Here is a 21,420-nt window from a genome sequence, read left to right as displayed (position 1 = left end):
GAGCTTAGATATGGCTAGATGGCTTAATGGAACGGACTTATAACACCTTAAACTTAAATTTTGAGGAGTAAACATGAGTTTACTGCCCAAGAACATGCTTCGTCCGTAAACTCATTATCATGGAGAGTAAACTCATTTCCAAGTGTTTAAATGCCATTTAAACACACCACTTGCCTTGGATTAAATTCTAGAATCAACCACAATCGATTTAGGGGCCTTAAACTTGATGAAAACAACTCCCTAAGGAGTTCATGGCCGTAAACCCTCCAAGGATGGGTTCCTGGTCCGTAAACTCGTAAATCATGGTCAAATGGTGCCTAAACTTCACCCCTTGGCTTGTAAAATGGCTTGAAATCACATGTGATTGACTAAGGACCACCAAAACACACTTTGAATATGTATACAAGAGTTTACAGCCATAAACACATAGTTTACTGTCGTAAACTCATCAAATGGTCCCTAAGATGCCCAAACTACTATCCCATGCCTTGAAACCAAACCTAGAATTACCCTTCAATTGATTCAAGGCCATTTAGCACTCTAGAGCACCCCCACCTTGAGTTTACGGCCGTAAACTCATGGGGAGTGGGTCATTAGGGCCGAAAACTTTTGTTTGATTTTACTCTTGAAGAGTAAACTCCATATCTAAGCTATATGTGTCCATAAATGTCACCCGGGTCCCTCCAAACACTTGTAATGAAGTGTTTTCGCAACTAGAAGTGTATGTCCTCAACTAATTAGTGGTTCAAATCCTAATTAGATACAAATGTGTATCTTTTCATATTACATAGGAATCTTGTGCAATTGCAAACCCAGAACTAACGTTTAGGATCCAAACCGACGCGTTCCTCAACCGGTGAGTTCATACCCCTACCCTTTTTCCGTGTTTTTCAAATGTTTTCTGGGGGGAATACAAGCAAAAGTACAAGGAATCTTGTACTTAAACTTATTTTCAGCACAAATGTTTCATTTTATGTATTCTTTTAATATCGAAAATCGTGTTAACCAATGGTTCGAATTGCAGAGTAAACTGTTAGACTTAATGCGGATTTCTTTAAAAAGTGTTATAAACTATATTACATTTTGCAAAAGAAATCATACTAATCATAAACTAAGATTAATACTAATAAAATACGAATACGAATGTGAATACGAATACGAATATGAATACGATTACGAATAGGTATACGAATACGAATACGAATACGAATGTGAATACGAATACGAAAACGAAAATGAATACGAATGTGAATACGAATACGAATACGAATACAAATAGGAATAGGTATACGAATACGAATGCGAATAGGAATAGGAATACGAATACGAAAGCACGCCTTTGGATGACGCCAAGACTTCGAATATACAGCTAATGTACGCCTTGAGTGTCACCAGAGTTTCGAAATCAATTCGAAAGTACGCCTCTGGACATCTACAAAGTTTCGAAAACATACGCCTTTGGATGTCGACAGAGTTTCGAAGATACGTCTAATGTACTCTTTTGGAAATCACCAGAACATTGAAAATACTGTTAATGTACGTTTCTGAGTGTATCCAAATATTCGAAAATACAACAAAGTATAGTAGATAATCGACATTCGAATGTAGGGTAACTAAGATGTCAGAATACCTAGCTAATACTATAAGTATGGTAGATACTAGTACATCGAAATCCAAACTAAGAACTAACCGCAACATTTAGGAAAATATGGGATTTTCCTGGAATAACATAATGACCTGTAAACAAATGGTGTAACGAATGGAAAACTAAACTAATAGGAAAATATGGGATTTTCCTGGAACAACATATCTACTCATAAATGAAATTGTGTATCGAAAGATAACTAAACTGTTTTCATAAGAAAATATGGGATTTTCTTGGATAACAAATTTTTCAGAAAAACCAAAGGAAACTCGATCTTTTCAAAATTAAACCGCTTATGAACTCACCAGCTTTATGCTGATTTTCAAACTGCTTGTATTCTCAGGTCAGCATTAGACAGGTACCCGCGATCTTTTGGAGAAGACGGAGCGTTAGAAGACTCGACTTTACTTTTGTTCATATGATATATGTGTATAACAATTGTATAAGTTTACTTTCAAATAGATGTAAACAATTCTATGTAATGTAATGTTTTGTGTTTACTGTGTTACTATATACATTGGTTATGATACTCAACGTGGAGTCCGCCCTGGAAATGTTTCCGCGTTGGGTTTTCGGGGTGTGACAGATTGGTATCAGAGCCCTTGTTTATAGTGAACTAGTATACCAAAGCTTACATGGTATAAGACTATAAACACTAAGGGGCCTAAGTGCTCTGAACTAAAAGTATACCTTAAAATAAAAGTATTTTCAAAAGTACACAAGTATATCCAACCGTCGAGATCCGTAACTACAAGTAGAACAGAACATAAGTAAATGGGTGTTTTATGCAGCGTTAAAACATGGGCAATTATGTATTCGTGTCTAGGATCAATATAGCCTGGCCAACTATATTCATTCGAGACATGGCCAACATGTGCTTGGGAGTGACTGTGGTATGCAGCATGCCTAAAACTTACCCAAATACCACAAACATCGAGCCAGTGTCATAGCGAACCATGAAATACTATGGGAGTATTTCTTGAGCCAATCCGTTGTAGAAATCCTCATTCAAGCGTTGTTCCTTGATCATTCCTTTAGCGATAATTTATCTGCTTTGATAACCCTTTTCCTGCTTTATTGCTTATTCGGAATATATACATGTGATAACTTTTGATTCAATTCAGAGGACTTACCATCCTCTCTTTCCTGATCTTATTAGATCAAGATGCCTCCAAGAAAAAGACCCAGCTCAAAGAATAACAACCCTCCGCCACCACCACCTCCTCCTCAATTTGATCATGTCGTATTCGAAGCAGCTGTTGCTGCCGCAGTAGCAGCCGCCATGTCTTACATGAACCCCGGTGGTTCAGGAGGTGGTCCCCAAACCCAAAACCAGGAAGGTAATCAGGGACACCGGAAGGAGTGTTCCTATAAAGACTTTATGAACGCAAAACCCACATTCTTCGATGGCATAAGGGGTGTCATTGCTCTAACTCGATGGTTAGAGAAAATCGAGTCTATCTTTGAGATTTGTGCCTGCTCAAAATCCGATAAGGTGAAATTCGTCGCCTGCACATTCACCGATAAAGCTCTGACTTGGTGGAACGGCCGAATCAAATCCTTAACTTTACCTGTAGCAAATGCTATGGGTTGGGAAGTTATGAAGGAACTTCTGTTCACAGAATACTGCCCTCGGGGTGAAATACAGAAGCTAGAGAATGAACTTTGGAACTTGAAGATGAAGGGTTCCAATATCGCCGCCTACACATCCAGATTTGATGACTTGGCACTTCTCTGTCCGGGATTGGTTACCCCGGAGAGTAAAAAGATTGCAAGGTTCATCTAGGGATTGACCAAGCCAACCAAAGGGAACGTTTTGGCTGCGAAGCCGGATACCTATGACAGCGCCAAATGCCTAGCGCAAACCTTGATCGACCATAGCGATGACCCAGAGGAAGCGGACACCACTTCCGAGTCGACAGAGAAGAGTGATGAGAAAAGAAAGTTTTGGAAGAAGAAGAAGAAGAGTCGGTCTTCTCCGGAGTCCTTGAAGAAACAACAGATAGTGGCAATCCACGCTGCCACTACCCTTGCTGTTGTATCTGTTGTCGGTTCCTCAGCTCAAGCACCTATCACCGGATATGTCGATATCCTCCCCTGGTGTAACCGGTGCAGTTACCACCATCGTATCCTTGGCCCTTGTCGTGAAAAGTTTTGTAAGAACTGTGGCCAAGAAGGTCACCTCGCGCGAAGCTGCAAAACACCAACCCAATCAACTAGTCAAGCTTCCGGAGCGAGTATCGGTCAGACCTGTTACAGTTGTGGGGAAGTCGGACATTACAAGCGAAACTGCCGTAAGACAATAACATCTGGCAACACCGGGAGATTCCTAGCTATGGGACAAGGAGCGGCAGCCACCGACCCCACCGTTGCCACAGGTATATTCCTCCTCGATGAATCTTATACCTGTAATCCCTTTTCGATTCTAATGCTAAAAGAAATTTGCTAACTATCCATTCAAACACCTTTCTAAACTTAATCCTTCGTTAGTAACCGAAAAGTGTACTTTCAAGATGATTAACAAATGAGAAAGAGAACGCTAACGTCATAACCATAGGTTGTATCCTTAATCCGGACAATTATTCTTTTCCATTCGATCAAATGGCAAACTTTTCATGAAATGCTTTGATGCTATTATTGGCATGTAATGACCGGGTCTCATTCATGTTGTTATTCTTGGTTTCAAAAAGGTCGTCCGTCTAAATCTTTCCTCTGAGCTAATTCTCATAATCTTCGTGCATCAAAGCTTAAAAAGTTTTCCTGAAAGGAGTGCCATGCATTCCTCGTCTGTGTAATCATCGGGAAACGAGAAGTCTGCAACTCTTTCCTTGATGTCTTTCCCGAAGATTTCCCGAGAATTCCTTCCGAACGTTTAGTCGAGTATCGCATCGACCTAATCCATGGAACTACCTCGTAGCCAAACCTCCATGTGGATGATGTGTTCGAGACAGCGACCAGGGTTTGGTATGGTCACTACGAGTTGGTAGTGGTGCCCTTCGGTCAAACCATTTTCCCTGGTCATGTAGTAAGCAAAGCAGTCATACCCGTGGACCTTTCCAAAAACTAAGGCGATAGGAAATTAGTTGGCACCGGAGATATCCATAGAAACCTGTCAATTCTTGGGTTCCGTCGACTATTATCGCAGAACCACCCAGAAATTTCTTTTAGAACCATCAGACCCTTAGCTACGCTGCTACATGAAGATGTACCTTCTTGTTGGAGCTTGTGTCCTGTTGAAGGCCTTATCCCAGAATGGCATGATATGCTTTGGTAAGTGCGGAAACCATCACCTGTGATACATTGGACTTTTCCAAATCCCCGCCTAAAATCGGAACCGTGAACTACAAACTTCGACTATCTCAAGGACTTAGTAGTATCCATCCTGTCTTCCACGTCTTGAATCTTTAGAAGCGCCTGCCCAACGAAACCCTAGTAATCCCTTTGATGATACCGAAATCAATAAAATACTGAACCCCCATGAAAGAACAAATTCAGATCATGGATCAAGGGATCAAATGTATGAAACAAAGCCGCATCCCGATAGTGAGGGTTCGCTGGAATGTCAAGCGGAGACCCGATTCCACTTGGGAGCATGAAGACCCGAAGCAGTAGATTCATCCATATCTCTTTTTCAATTCATGATTTGTATCTTAATCTTTGAATTTTGGGACGAAATTCCCTCTAACGAGGGGATAATGTGACAACCCGAAGTCGTCCATCGACGTAACCCATTTCACCCGTAAAAACCGTCTTTTGTGAATCGGTCTGATCTCGTTTTTGGGCTAAGTTAATTAAATTTATATGTTTATTATAAACTCACGAGTGTCCAAACTCCTTAGAAACTCATGTAAACGGCCCAAAATATTAATTTGAAAATTTATAGAATCGATCCCGCCGGGTTACGACAACTTAATCGGGTGCGACCAAAAGCCACGTCTAACATCGGTATCGGGTAGAATTCCACCGTGTCCCGATCTTGGAACATATTTAAAGTGGATTAAGCTTCCATTTGAAGCTTTTGCACTCTCTCTCTAACCTCTCTCCTCAATCCAAACTTAAGGTCCAAAATCATCAAATTAAAGCTCCATTTAATCAAGGTAACCTTCCTAACTTGTTGTACAACCTCTCTAGCTTCCAAATTCATGGTCAAACTATGGAATAGGAACATTATCATGAGTTTACGGCCCTAGAACAGTTCTAGGCCGTGAACTCATATAAAATGGGTTTTGGAGCCCAAAAACCCTTCCAATCGACCTTTGGAGCTTGGATATGGCTAGATGGCTTAATGGAACGGACTTAGAACACCTTAAACTTAACTTTTGAGGAGTAAACATGAGTTTACTGCCCAAGAACATGCTTCGGCCGTAAACTCATTCTCATGGAGAGTAAACTCATTTCCAAGCGTTTAAATGCCATTTAAACACACCAATAGCCTTGGATTAAATTCTAGAATCAACCACAATCAATTTAGGGGCCTTAAACTTGATGAAAACAACTCCTTAAGGAGTTCACGGCCGTGAACCCTCAAAGGATGGGTTCCTGGGCCGTAAACTCCTAAATCATGGTCAAATGGTGCCCAAACTTCACCCTTTGGCTTGTAAAATGGCTTGAAATCACATGTGATTGACTAAGGACCACCAAAACACACTTTGAATATGTATACAAGATTTTATGGCCGTAAACTCATCAAATGGTCCCTAAGATGCCCAAACTACTATCCCATGCCTTGAAACCAAACCTAGAATTACCCCTCAATTGATTCAAGGCCATTTAGCACTCTAGAGCACCCCCACCTTGAGTTTACGGCCGTAAACTCATGGGGAGTGGGTCATTAGGGCCGAAAAATCTTGTTTGAGTTTACTCTTGAAGAGTAAACTCCATATCCAAGCTATATGTGTCCATAAATGTCACCCGGGTCCCTCCAAACAATTGTAATGAAGTGTTTTCGCAACTAGAAGTGTATGTCCTCAACTAATTAGTGGTTCAAATCCTAATTAGATATAAATGTGTATCTTTTCATATTACATAGGAATCTTGTGCATTTACAAACCCAGAACTGACGTTTAGGATCCAAACCGACGCGTTCCTCAACCGGTTAGTTCATACCCCTACCCTTTTTCTGTGTTTTTCAAATGTTTTCAAGGGGGAATACAAACATAAGTACAAGGAAATCTTGTACTTAAACTTATTTTCAGCTCAAATGTTTCAGTTTATGTATGCTTTTAATATCGAAAATCGTGTTAACCAATGGTTCGAATTGCAGAGTAAACTGCTAGACTTAATGCAGATTTCTTTAAGAAGTGTTATAAACTATATTACATTTTGCAAAAGAAATCATACTAATCATAAACTAAGATTAATACTAATAAAATACGAATACGAATGTGAATAAGAATACGAATACGATTATGAATAGGTATACGAATACGAATATGAAAACAAAAACGAATATGAATGTGAATACGAATACGAATACAAATACAAATAGGAATAGGTATATAAATACGAATACGAATACGAATATGAAAATAGGAATACGAATATGAATACGAAAGCACGCCTTTGGATGACGCCAAGACTTCGAATATACAGTTAATGTACGCCTTGAGTGTCACCAGAGTTTTGAAATTAATTCGAAAGTACGCCTCTGGACATCTACAAAGTTTCGAAAACATACGCCTTTGGATGTCGACAGAGTTTCGAAGATACGTCTAATGTACTCTTTTGGAAATCACCAGAACATCGAAAATACTGTTAATGTACGTTTCTGATTGTATCCAAATATTCGAAAATACAACAAAGTATAGTAGATAATCGACATTCGAATGTAAGAATACCTAGCTAATACTATAAGTATGGTAGATACTAGTACATCGAAATCCGAACTAAGAACTAACCGCAACATTTAGGAAAATATGGGATTTTCCTGGAATAACATAATGACCCGTAAACAAATGGTGTAACGAATGGAAAACTAAACTAATAGGAAAATATGGGATTTTCCTGGAACAACATATCTACTCATAAATGAAATTGTGTATCGAAAGATAACTAAAATGTTCTCATAAGAAAATATAGGATTTTCTTGGATAACAACTTTTTCAGAAAAACCAAAGGAAACTCAATCTTTTCAAAATTAAACCGCTTATGAACTCACCAGCTTTACGCTGATTTTCAAACTGCTTGTATTCTCTGGTCAGCATTAGACAGGTACTCGCGATCTTTTGGAGAAGAAGGAGTGTTAGAAGACTCGACTTTACTTTTGTTCATATGATATATGTGTATAAAAATTGTATAAGTTTACTTTTAAACAGATGTAAACAATTCTATGTAATGTAATGTTTTGTGTTTACTGTGTTACTATGTACATTGGTTATGATACTCAACGTGGAGTCCGCCCCGAAAACGTTTCCACCTTGGGTTTTCGGGGTGTGAAAATATCTAACTTTGAGAATGATTTGGGATCAAAGTTTTTAGATAGCCTTTATCCGCTTGTCGGTACCTTCCATCTTCACGTCTTTGTCTGGTCGAGTAGACCATCATTAAGGGAGAAGATAGATTCAGAGTATTATCACTTATAGTGCATATGCTGTGTACCAGGTCGGATTGTTAAAGGAGACAGCATATGGCTAACAGATAAGAGGATTTTCATATATATATATATATATATATATATATATATATATATATATATATATATATATATGTATATGTATATATGTATAATATGCAGAGAAATGGAGTTGCATATGTTACAGTCCAGGTCGGATCTCTTCCAATCACGCAGAGGAGGTAACATATGACTAACATACAGAAAGAAAGAAAATGATTTTCTACAGACCTAATTTATCGGAATTTACAAGTTGCCCCATCAATACCGGAATTAAGGACAGAATCCGCACATGGAGGAAAAGTTAAACCACGGTTCCAGATACGGGTTCAATTAATGTGACAAGTAGATTCCCATATATATTTCCCTGCTCAACCTATCCGAGCGTCATATTGTCAGGCTAAACGGATCTAACTAAGTCAATATTTGTCAAGTAATTTGATTTCTTAAGTTCACCTCTGCCTAGTCATGTCAATTTAGAATCTTTCGTGCCTACTGATGCATCAAACCAGAGCATAGACCCTTCAACTTTGGGTACGTTACGCAGACTCAGATTGCCCGTTATCACTTGATAATATCACTTCCCAAAACATCTCCCTCAAGCACATTCCATAACCAACATATTATTATTTTGATTTTCTAATTTTTTTTATTTATTTTTTAAAATTTTCTAATTTTTGTTTTGTTTTTTATTTCTCCCCCTAAATTTGTGCATATGAGAGAAACGAAAGTAAATGCGCAAATTTAAACTATCCTAAAACAAAAATTAGTCTTTAAAGCGAATCAGCTTAAGATAAACACAGGAGTATAGAGAAGAAAACTCAAACCGTAAGTCACCAATTGAATTTGCATCCAGAAGGTCTAAGAACAGCACGAATAATCTCAAAACAGATCCGAAAATTCTTCATGTCATTAAGCATAAACCCCGAGACTGATCACTTCCTTTCTTCCCTTCCCGCAAAGGACACATACTCTCAAACAAATGTCTGAATGTTGTACAGTTGAGAGATGTCCCCTACCAAGTGCCAGGAACAGCCACTACCAACAAACCGAAGTCTAATGATATGCCTCCATAGCTGCTCCAACACAGAGCGGGATCAGTTGGTCTTTGGAACCCAGTCCATTTTGAAACTGGGTTGACCTGTCATCCTTGCACGGTACTCTCTCCCATGACATATCCTGTTTATCACAAACAGAAAATGTAGAATATTAGAAGCATTAGATGATTTGGGAGATTGCACCTTCGGTACCCATCTGTAGTTGGGTTTAACCCATTTCTTTTTCGAGCGGATGGGTACCTCGGCACTTGATTTTGAACTTGAAGCCGATCGTCGAGATGACTTTGATTTTGGCTTCACGGGAGCATCTCTTGGATTTGGCTTCTTGGCCGACATTCCCTTCTTGACCTTGGGAGTTGATTTATTGGCCTTGTGGGGTTGATTTTTGGCCTTCGTGGCATTCCGGTCGCTATTTTCTAAATGTGGCCTTGAGGGGTTTTTTTTGGAGTATCTTCCTCTTGGTGTTTTCTGCCAGCCATGTGCGTAGTAGGGAACATATGCGCGATTTGGACAATTTATGGCAATGTGTCCAGGTGTTCCACAGTGAAAGCATGTCTTTTTCTTCAATGTGGAGTTGTTTCTTCCTGCCCCTGGTGGCGTGTCTTTGCCTTGTCTCTTGCTTTTCCCACATGCACACTTGCAACAAGAACTCAGTTGCGTTGGAATTGGTGGCCTGTATATACCAACAATAGGTTGATCAGAAGCAGCTGAGTTCGAAGCAACAGATTCAGAGTTTAAGGAGATGTTGGTGTGTTCAATAGTGTTCTCCTTGTTCTTATCCTCTGCTACTTTACCTGCACATGAAGTAGAAGCATTAGTATCGTTCAACTCAACACACTCAGTTGCCTGTTCAACAACTGGTTTACCGTATACCATAAATGATTCTCGGTCAATCTTTTCCTGAGTCAAAGGTATGGATATATAGTTATGATTGAAAGGGGGAGGAACACTATCATACCCTAGACCCTTGTTTTGATTATCTTTGAATTTCAATTGATTTTCAAATAAGGACTCGACTGTCTTACTTGACGCAGTGTAATTTTTGAAACTAACATCTGTTTTTCCACACTTTATTTTCAAAGCGTCAAGTTCTTCAGTTACAGCAGCAAGTTTTTTCTTAATGTGATCATAATTTTCACACTTGTTGTTGTAATCTTCTTGGAGTTTTCGGAAATCCTTGTTTTTGGTTTCTAATTGAGCTTTTAACGGTTTCTGGCATTTCCTTAGAGTATAGCCTTCATATTTAAGGTCCTCATTTTCCCTTTTTAGCAAATCAATTTGTTTGTGAAGAAATTTAATCGTAGCTTTACAAGATGGAGTACATGAAACTTCATTTACTGGAATTGATGTGGAACTCATTTTTTTTTTCTTTTTTAATTTTTTAATTTTTTTTATATTTTTAATTGCCCTTTGACTTAAAAACCGATAAAGTCAACCTTAAAAGTCAAATTTAAAAAGTCAAACTGAAAAGCCAAATTTGAAAAATTAAAAGTCAAACGAGAAAGTCAATGTTTAAAGTCAAAGGTCAAATTTTAAAAGTCAAAGTCAAAAATTTTAAGGTCAAAGATAAAAATAAAATCAAAAATTAATAACTAAAAAAATTTGGGTTGAAAATAGAATTTAGAAATAAAGAAAATTGATTTTTGGGTTGAAATTGTCAATTTGCGAAATTATATGCGAAAAGGATGAGTTATATTCTAAAGTTCGGATGTAAGACACAAGAAGCCTCCCAGTCGAGTTGGTAAGGCGCTGGGGCAAAGACCTGGAGGTCTAGGGTTCGATCCCTGGCACCTTCAAACATGTTTCCTATTTTTTATGAAAGGGCTGATGCGAGGACTAGAGCTGCGAAGCGAGGATCCAGATGCGAGATGTTGAACCGCACACGGCCAAGGCCGCACACTGAGGCTGCTCAGCCGCACACCTTCAACCTTCAAACATGTTTCCTATTTTTTATGAAAGGGCTGAAGCGAGGACTAGAGCTGCGAAGCGAGGATCCAGATGCGAGATGCTGAACCGCACACGGCCAAGGCCGCACACTGAGGCTGCTCAGCCGCACACACCGAGGCCGCACACCTTCAACCTTCAAAGTCTGGCCGCACACCTTCAACAGATTCGCGAAAAAAAAACGACGTTTTTCACCCTTTTTTGCTCCAAAACTCGATCAAAAACTCGTTTTTATGAAAAATGCAAAGAAGTAACCCCCCTTATTTTTGCGAGATCAATCCAGAAACGCTATTATCTTTTCAAAATAAGATCAAATAAGCTCCAGATCTGACAAAACTGACTGATACAACCTTGCTCTGATACCAATTGTAAGTCCCCAAAATTGCTTGTGTATCAATCAGATCCAATTGATGGTGCGGAATCCCAATCAATTGGATGACGTCAGATCAAATAGAAGAGAAGGAGAAGAAGAATTAAGATGAATCTATGATGTATTCAATATGAATGAGTGATGCACCTTACAATAGATTCTCTCTCACACACACACACTTCTCTCTAACTTTATCTCTCTTCTCTAACCTTCTAACCCTTTTACCGTACACACCCACATGCACTCCTCTATTTATATGGACCTCCAGCCATACACATGTGTACAGCCGCACACCCTGTGTACGGCCGTACATAGGGTGTGCGGCCGTACACACAAACCGCAAACACATACAACATTACATAAAAATATATTTTCCTAGAAAAGCAAAGTATAAACCATATTTTTGACCCAACACAAGTGGATATCCGAATGGAAGGCCTCGGGAAATTTCTAGAAAGGTCAAGCGTCGGGAACGACACCTCCATCTTCCATGGACATTGACGACTTGTCTCTTCTATTCGAAGAAAATACCCGCTTGCATGGACAAGTCTGGCATATCAGTGATGAACTGAGCACCATACAGGGACAAATAGTACAAACCAGAGGAGGAATGATTCGTATAGGGAGACAACAAGAACAAAACCAGATTGAACTGGATAACCTCCACCAACAAATGAACTATCACCATAGCAATTGGATGAACTGCAATTCAAGGATGACTGCTATGGAGAATCAAAACGATATTGCTCTCTCTGGCACATAGAATAGAAGAAAGGCATGTAGCACTCGAAGAAAGGCATGCAACACTTGTAGCAGACCATGCAGAACTGGTTGCAAAGCACACTGAGTTGTCCAATGCGGTGGCCCAATGGATGAATTTTTGGTGATAAGAAGTATCAGGTTGTGGCAGGGCAAGTTGTTAAACTTGCAAATTTTGATATAACTCTTCGGATATGTTAGGTGATGTGAGCATGCGTAGGTTTTGTTTGTTTCACTTGTAATATAACAAAGGTTAGGGCTTTTGTACCCCTAAAACTATGGTCTTTACATTTTGTACAAGTAAAGACCGATGTAAACGGATACTAATGTTTTAAATGAAATATATGATGTATTTAGTTTCAAAACCTTGTCAAACTATCATATGAACCATTTTATACACAACAATTGCTATAAAAAAATCAAACAAAAATAATTGTTCCAAAATAAATTCTTAAAATGGCTAACACTAACATCGCAAACTTACTGACTATTATAGGACGACAATATGCCTCCAACAAAGAGCACTCGTTTAAACCCAAGTGTACCAACTCCACAAGCAATAGTACAACCGACAGCTGGACGCCCCAGAAAAGGCCGAACAAGTCCATTGGTGACCCCGGTAGCAAAAACACCGTCTTCTAACACACCAATGCCTCCACCCCCTGAGTCAGGGCTTCCCCAAACCACTAAAGAATTGGAACAACTAATATCGGAACGCCTCTCAATCGCTTTGGCAACTGCTAGAAACCTGGACTCTGGAAGGCCTATCGTGGAAGTGAATGGGCTCAGGAACGGACTCGAAAGCACTCTCAACTCAAATCCTGAAGAACCTCAAAGTACTTGTTCATACAAGGACTTCATGAATTGTAAACCGAAGAATTTTATGGAAATAAGAGAGTCATCGGTCTAACTCGTTGGATTGAAAAGACAAAAGGAGTCTTCGAAATCTGCTACTGCCCTAAGGGTAGCAAAGTGCGGTTTTCTGCATGTACCCTAATGGATGGATCCTTAACTTGGTGGAACGATCACGTAAAAACTCTAGGAGTTTCGATTGCAAACTCCATGCAACACTTGTAGCAGACCATGCAGAACTGGTTGCAAAGCACACTGAGTTGTCCAATGCGGTGGCCCAATGGATGAATTTTTGGTGATAAGAAGTATCAGGTTGTGGCAGGGCAAGTTGTTAAACTTGCAAATTTTGATATAACTCTTCGGATATGTTAGGTGATGTGAGCATGCGTAGGTTTTGTTTGTTTCACTTGTAATATAACAAAGGTTAGGGCTTTTGTACCCCTAAAACTATGGTCTTTACATTTTGTACAAGTAAAGACCGATGTAAACGGATACTAATGTTTTAAATGAAATATATGATGTATTTAGTTTCAAAACCTTGTCAAACTATCATATGAACCATTTTATACACAACAATTGCTATAAAAAATCAAACAGAAATAATTGTTCCAAAATAAATTCTTAAAATGGCTAACACTAACATCGCAAACTTACTGACTATTATAGGACGACAATATGCCTCCAACAAAGAGCACTCGTTTAAACCCAAGTGTACCAACTCCACAAGCAATAGTACAACCGACAGCTGGACGCCCCAGAAAAGGCCGAACAAGTCCATTGGTGACCCCGGTAGCAGAAACACCGTCTTCTAACACACCAATGCCTCCACCCCCTGAGTCAGGGCTTCCCCAAACCACTAAAGAATTGGAACAACTAATATCGGAACGCCTCTCAATCGCTTTGGCAACTGCTAGAAACCTGGACTCTGGAAGGCCTATCGTGGAAGTGAATGGGCTCAGGAACGGACTCGAAAGCACTCTCAACTCAAATCCTGAAGAACCTCAAAGTACTTGTTCATACAAGGACTTCATGAATTGTAAACCGAAGAATTTTATGGAAATAAGAGAGTCATCGGTCTAACTCGTTGGATTGAAAAGACAGAAGGAGTCTTCGAAATCTGCTACTGCCCTAAGGGTAGCAAAGTGCGGTTTTCTGCATGTACCCTAATGGATGGATCCTTAACTTGGTGGAACGATCACGTAAAAACTCTAGGAGTTTCGATTGCAAACTCCATGCAACACTTGTAGCAGACCATGCAGAACTGGTTGCAAAGCACACTGAGTTGTCCAATGCGGTGGCCCAATGGATGAATTTTTGGTGATAAGAAGTATCAGGTTGTGGCAGGGCAAGTTGTTAAACTTGCAAATTTTGATATAACTCTTCGGATATGTTAGGTGATGTGAGCATGCGTAGGTTTTGTTTGTTTCACTTGTAATATAACAAAGGTTAGGGCTTTTGTACCCCTAAAACTATGGTCTTTACATTTTGTACAAGTAAAGACCGATGTAAACGGATACTAATGTTTTAAATGAAATATATGATGTATTTAGTTTCAAAACCTTGTCAAACTATCATATGAACCATTTTATACACAACAATTGCTATAAAAAAATCAAACAGAAATAATTGTTCCAAAATAAATTCTTAAAATGGCTAACACTAACATCGCAAACTTACTGACTATTATAGGACGACAATATGCCTCCAACAAAGAGCACTCGTTTAAACCCAAGTGTACCAACTCCACAAGCAATAGTACAACCGATAGCTGGACGCCCCAGAAAAGGCCGAACAAGTCCATTAGTGACCCCGGTAGCAGAAACACCGTCTTCTAACACACCAATGCCTCCACCCCCTGAGTCAGGGCTTCCCCAAACCACTGAAGAATTGGAACAACTAATATCGGAACGCCTCTCAATCGCTTTGGCAACTGCTAGAAACCTAGACTCTAGAAGGCCTATCGTGGAAGTGAATGGGCTCAGGAACGGACTCGAAAGCACTCTCAACTCAAATCCTGAAGAACCTCAAAGTACTTGTTCATACAAGGACTTCATGAATTGTAAACCGAAGAATTTTATGGAAATAAGAGAGTCATCGGTCTAACTCGTTGGATTGAAAAGACAGAAGGAGTCTTCGAAATCTGCTACTGCCCTAAGGGTAGCAAAGTGCGGTTTTCTGCATGTACCCTGATGGATGGATCCTTAACTTGGTGGAACGATCACGTAAAAACTCTAGGAGTTTCGATTGCAAACTCCATGTCTTGGGAGAACTTTAAAGTTCTGTTAATTGAAGAATATTGTCCATAAGATGAGGTGCAGATGTTAGAACACGAACTATGGAACTTGAAAATGGAAGGTGCTGAAGTCAAAGCATATACAACTAGGTTTAACGACGTTGCACTTCTCTACCAAGGAATGGTGACCCCCGAAAGCAAGAAAGTCGAACGCTACATTTGGGGCCTAGCACCTCAAATTAAGGGGATGCTTCTTTCATCAAAGCCGACAACCTATCTAAGTGCTAAGCGTCTAGCGTTTCAATTGACTAAGAATGAAATTCATCAAGGGACGATGATAGCTAAGGTTGAAATCCCAAAAACTGGAAATAATCATCACAAACGCAAGTTCAATGAAAGAAGCCAGAGTCAATAGAAGAAACAACATATCGAAAAGGTGTACGTTGTGACTCCGGCCCCTATTCATACCCAACATAAGAGTTATGCTGGAAACAAACCACTATGCACCAAATGCAACCGACACCATGTTGGATAATGTTTCCACTGTACTGCATGCAACAAGAAAGGGCATACCGCAAACTTTTGTCGAGGCACGACACTTGCTGCAGCAGTACAAGATAGGGACACTGGATCAGGGTTAGGAGGAGGAGCAACTTGTTTCGAATGTGGAGAGAAAGGACATGTCAAACGGAATTGACCGAAACTGAAGAAAGGAAGTGTCCAGGCTCGTGGTCGAGCTTTTGTGATTGGGAATAGGGATGCGATACAAGATCCCTCGGTGGTTACTGGTACGTTTCTCATTAATAACTTATATGCTACGATTCTCTTTGACTCCGATCCTGATAGAAGTTTTATAACCCCATCATTTAAACAACTATTAAATCACGAGTGTAGTAAATTAGAGGTAGCATATGAAGTAGAAGTAGCAAACGGTCAAACTGAAAGCACCACTGAGAGCCTACGTGATTGTATCCTAACTCTAAACGACCATACGTTTCATGTTAATCTAATGCCAATGCCAATTGGGAGCTTCGACATTATTATTGGTATGGATTGGTTGTCTCTCCACCATGCCGAGATTTTATGTTTTGAAAAGGCAATACATCTAACAGTAAGTAACGGAGAGACCATGACGATCTACGGTGACAAGTCGGGTCAGAATTTAAAGCTTATTTCTTGCACCAAAGCTCAAAACTATCTATACAAGAAGTACTATGCCTTCTTGGCGCATGTAATAGATAAGAAAAGCAAAAAGAAAGAAATCAAAGACATACCACAAGTATGTGACTATTCCGACGTGTTTCCAGAAGATCTTCCTGAACTACCACCAGACCGCAGTGTCGAATTCAGAATCGACTTAATTCCAGGAGCAGCACCAGTAGCAAAATCCCCCTACAGATTGGCCCCTTCTGAGATGCAAGAACTTTCGAGCCAACTGCAGGAACTTCTTGATAAAGGTTTCATTAGACCGAGCTTCTCACCTTGGGGAGCACCGGTCTTATTTGTCAAGAAGAAGGATGGGTCTTTCAGGATGTGCATCGACTATTGGGAGTTGAACAAATTAACAATCAAGAACTGTTATCCACTCCCCAGAATAGACGACATGTTTGATCAATTTCAGGGATCCAATTACTATTCAAAGATAGATCTTAGATCTAGATATCATCAACTGAAGGTGGTGGAGGAGGATGTTCTGAAGACTGCATTTAGGATTCGATACGGTCATTACGAGTTTCTCGTTATGCCTTTCGGATTAACCAATGCTCCAGCAGTATTCATGGACCTTATGAACCGTGTGTGCAAGCAATACTTAGATAAATTTGTGATAGTATTCATAGATGAAATTCTAATCTATTCTCGCACCAAAGAAGAACACGGACAACACTTGAAATTAATCTTGGAACTGCTAAGGAAAGAAAAATTGTACGCCAAACTCTCCAAATGCGAGTTTTGGATCAGAGAAGTACACTTCCTTGGGCATGTAGTGAGTAACAAAGGAATACATGTGGATCCTGCAAAGATTGAAGCAATTAAGAATTGGGATACACCAAAGACGCCAACAGAAGTGCGCCAATTCTTAGGCCTTGCAGGTTACTACAGGAGATTTATTGAAAACTTCTCCAAAATAGCAAAGCCCCTAACTGCACTAACACATAAAGAAACTAAATTTAATTGGGGAGACAAGTAGGAAGTCGCATTCCAGGAGTTAAAATGGAGATTGTGAAGTGCACCAATCCTATCCTTACCTGAAGGAACTGAAGATTTCGTAGTATACTGCGATGCGTCAATTCAGGGATTGGGGTGCGTATTAATGCAGAGAGACAAGGTCATTGCATATGCCTCTCGCCAACTCAAAATCCACGAAAACAACTACACAACCCATGACCTTGAGTTGGGAGCAGTAGTATTTGCCTTGAAGATTTGGAGACACTACCTCTACGGAACCAAGTGCATTATTTACACTGATCATAAAAGTCTCCAACACATATTCAATCAAAAGGAACTAAATATGAGGCAAAGGAGATGGATCGAGTTAATGAACGATTACGAATGCGAGATTCGGTATCATCCGGGAAAAGCAAATGTTGTAGCGGATGCCCTAAGTCATAAGGAACGTGTGAAACCCCGACGAGTAAAAGCACTGATTATGACCATCCATTCCAACCTCAATGCATAAATCTGGGATGCACAATTGGAAGCCCCAAAAGAAGAGAATGTTGGGAGAGAAGCTTTACGAGGAATGGATAAGAATTTTGAGCTTAAGGATGATGGAACCCGTTATTTCATGAACAGAATCTGGACACCAAAGTTTGGTGAGATCAGGAGCCTAGTCTTGGAAGAAGCTCACCGATCAAGATATTCAATACATCCTGGCTCTGACAAGATGTATATGGATCTGAAGAAATTGTATTGGTGGCCTAATATGAAAGCTGAGATCGCCACTTATGTGGGCAAATGCATGACATGTTCAAAAGTCAAGGCAGAGCACCAAAAGCCCTCGGGATTAATACAACAACCGAAGATTCCCGAGTGGAAATAGGAACAAATTTCAATGGAATTTATCACCAAACTACCTAATACCTCTAACGGTTACGACACTATTTGGGTGGTGGTTGACAGGTTAACGAAGTCTGCCCATTTCCTACCAATCAAAGAAACTGACAAAATGGAAAAGCTAACAAGAACGTATCTCAGTGAAATTGCAAACTTCATGGAGTACCAATTTCTATTATCTCAGATAGAGATAGTAGATTCACTTCTAGGTTCTGGCAATCACTACAAAAATCCCTGGGAACACACTTAGATATGAGGACAACTTATCATCCCCAGACCGATGGTCAAAGTGAACGAATCATTCAAACATTGGAAGATATGCTTCGGTTATGTGTGATAGACTTTGGGAACTCTTGGGATACTCATCTATCATTGATTGAGTTCTCCTATAATAATAGCTATCACACCAGCATCAAAACTGCACCATTTGAAGCTTTGTACGGACGCAAGTGTCGATCGCCTATATGTTGGACAAAGGTTGGAGATACGCAATTGGCGCGAGAACGCACAGGTGACACTCTGCGCACTGGGCCAGAGATAATTCACGAAACGACCGAAAAGATAGTTTAGATTAAAGATTGACTTAAGGTCGCACGTGATCGTCAGAAAAGTTATGCTGACGTGAGACGTAAACCTCTAGAATTCCAGGTTGGGGGCCGAGTGATGTTAAAAGTCTCACCATGGAAAGTTATGATTCAGTTCGGCAAGAGGGGCAAGTTAAACCCAAGATACATTGGACCTTTTGAAATTCTCGACAAAATTGGTCCTATTGCTTATCGAATAAAGTTGCCTCAGGAACTAGACAAAGTGAATGATGTCTTTCATGTGTCAAACCTGAAGAAGTATCTGTCAGATGATACCAATGTAATACCTCTCAAAGAGATTCAACTGAACACAAAACTCCACTTCGTTGAAGAACCTGTGGAGATTATGGATCGAGAAGTCAAGCATTTAAAACATAGTCGAATTCCTATCGTGAAGGTGCGCTGGAACTCTCATCGAGGACCAGAATTCACTTAGGAACGCGAAGACCATATGAGACAGAAATACCCCCAATTGTTTAACGATACCCCAAGTTGAATTTCGGGACGAAATTCTTTTAACGGGGGGGGGGGGGGGGGGGGGGGGGGAATGTAACAATTAGAAAAAAATATAGACTTTGGTAAGATAATATATATTGATATTTAATAACGAATATTGTATTATTCAAGGACTCAGAGAGAATGTGGTGCAATTTAGATAATAACTTGAGAAATTTTCCTAAATATCTAAGATTACCACTAATAATGGAGTCTACCTTTATATATATATATATATATATATATATATATATATATATATATATATATATATATATATATATATAAATTGTCTTGACTAGAAACGGCTCCATGAAAACAATTGAATAAAAACTATTTGTTCAAATTATTACATTTACACGACTCCAGATAACGGAAAATGTTGATCTTGTAAACTTACTTACAATGGTTAGAAGTGATACCATCAACGAACTTATATACGAAATTGAAATTTAATTAAATTAAGTCATTCATGAACAAACACGATGGAAAACAAATAACATCTCTATGAAACACTTAGACGCACATAATTGCGCTTTAGACCATAAACATTACTATTATTTTATAAAAATATGATGCGGTATTATACAAGGAGTAATGAAAAATATTTTAAACGTCCATTAAACATACACACTAGTATAAGTATTTAAATAATAAATATATGTAATCACTATTGTTATTTATATGAGTTGTCATCCAATAAAAATAAAATAAATTAATAAAAGAATGAGTAAATAAAAATGCCAAACATGAAGAAGTTACAGGAGCATGATTCGTGTACATCTAAAGAGATAAGGGAATAGAAAATTTAAAATAGGCTAGGATGGCTATAAGTTAGAAGAAAGAAATCACCTGATGCAATATTTAAATCTTTTCTTTTGCTTCCCCTTCCATTCGTTACCCTCTCCTCCCTCACAATCCTTTTATTTATTTATTTTTCTAACTAAATCATTTGAAAAGCAAGTAGAACTAGCAAGTGGGCTGGTGGAACTTGCAAATTGCAAGGTAAACAAAAAAAATCATATAAAAATTTTATCCTATACGATCTAATAGAAATTTAGCAATCTTCTCACCCTTCCTCTTTCCCCTATAAATGTCGATACTTCCCCCTCATTTCTCCCTTACAATTTCTTCCTTACAAGTGCAGCTAAATGTCCTCTATATTACACTCAAATAGCCATTAAAACTCAGCCAAAATTCTGTATTTTTCCTCACTTTATGAAACAGCAAAACAGAAGCCAAAAAGAGGGTGTTATCCCTCCATTTCCAACTACTATTCCAGCCCCCTTTCACATTCTTTTTGCTTAATATTTTCACCCTAAAATACCTCTAAAAGTTAGTTAATTTGCTGCACTAAAATAACTATTCAAAACAATAGCCAAAGTATACTTTTTTTTATAATTGTTGTGATTTTCAAGCCACATACTTCCCCAAAAGCATTCAAATTTCAAGCCTCGGTGGAACCGAAAACATCCCGGCTTCCTCGAACCAAATACCGTCACATGACAAAAGTGAGTATCTACGGCCCCATTTTATCTTTTAAATAATTTATGGGGGAGAATACACATGACAAATTGTTCTAGTTAAACTTACTAACACTTATTTACGTTTAATGGCATTTTATGTTATATTTCGATTAATATTCCATTTTATGCTAATCTATATATTTTAAATCGTATTATCGAACATGTCACAAAGAAATACCATAATTTATCTCATGCTAGAATTTATATAATGATTCATAAAGATATACATGTATTATTATTATTATTTTAAAGTGCATAAATCATTAACGTATAAAAATAATATCGCTAAA

The sequence above is a fragment of the Lactuca sativa genome, chromosome 9, assembly GCF_002870075.4.
Source record: "Lactuca sativa cultivar Salinas chromosome 9, Lsat_Salinas_v11, whole genome shotgun sequence".
NCBI classification, from domain to species: Eukaryota; Viridiplantae; Streptophyta; class Magnoliopsida; order Asterales; family Asteraceae; genus Lactuca; species Lactuca sativa.
The sequence above is the reverse complement of the archived record's forward strand: the minus strand, read 5'-3'. Positions refer to the sequence as shown.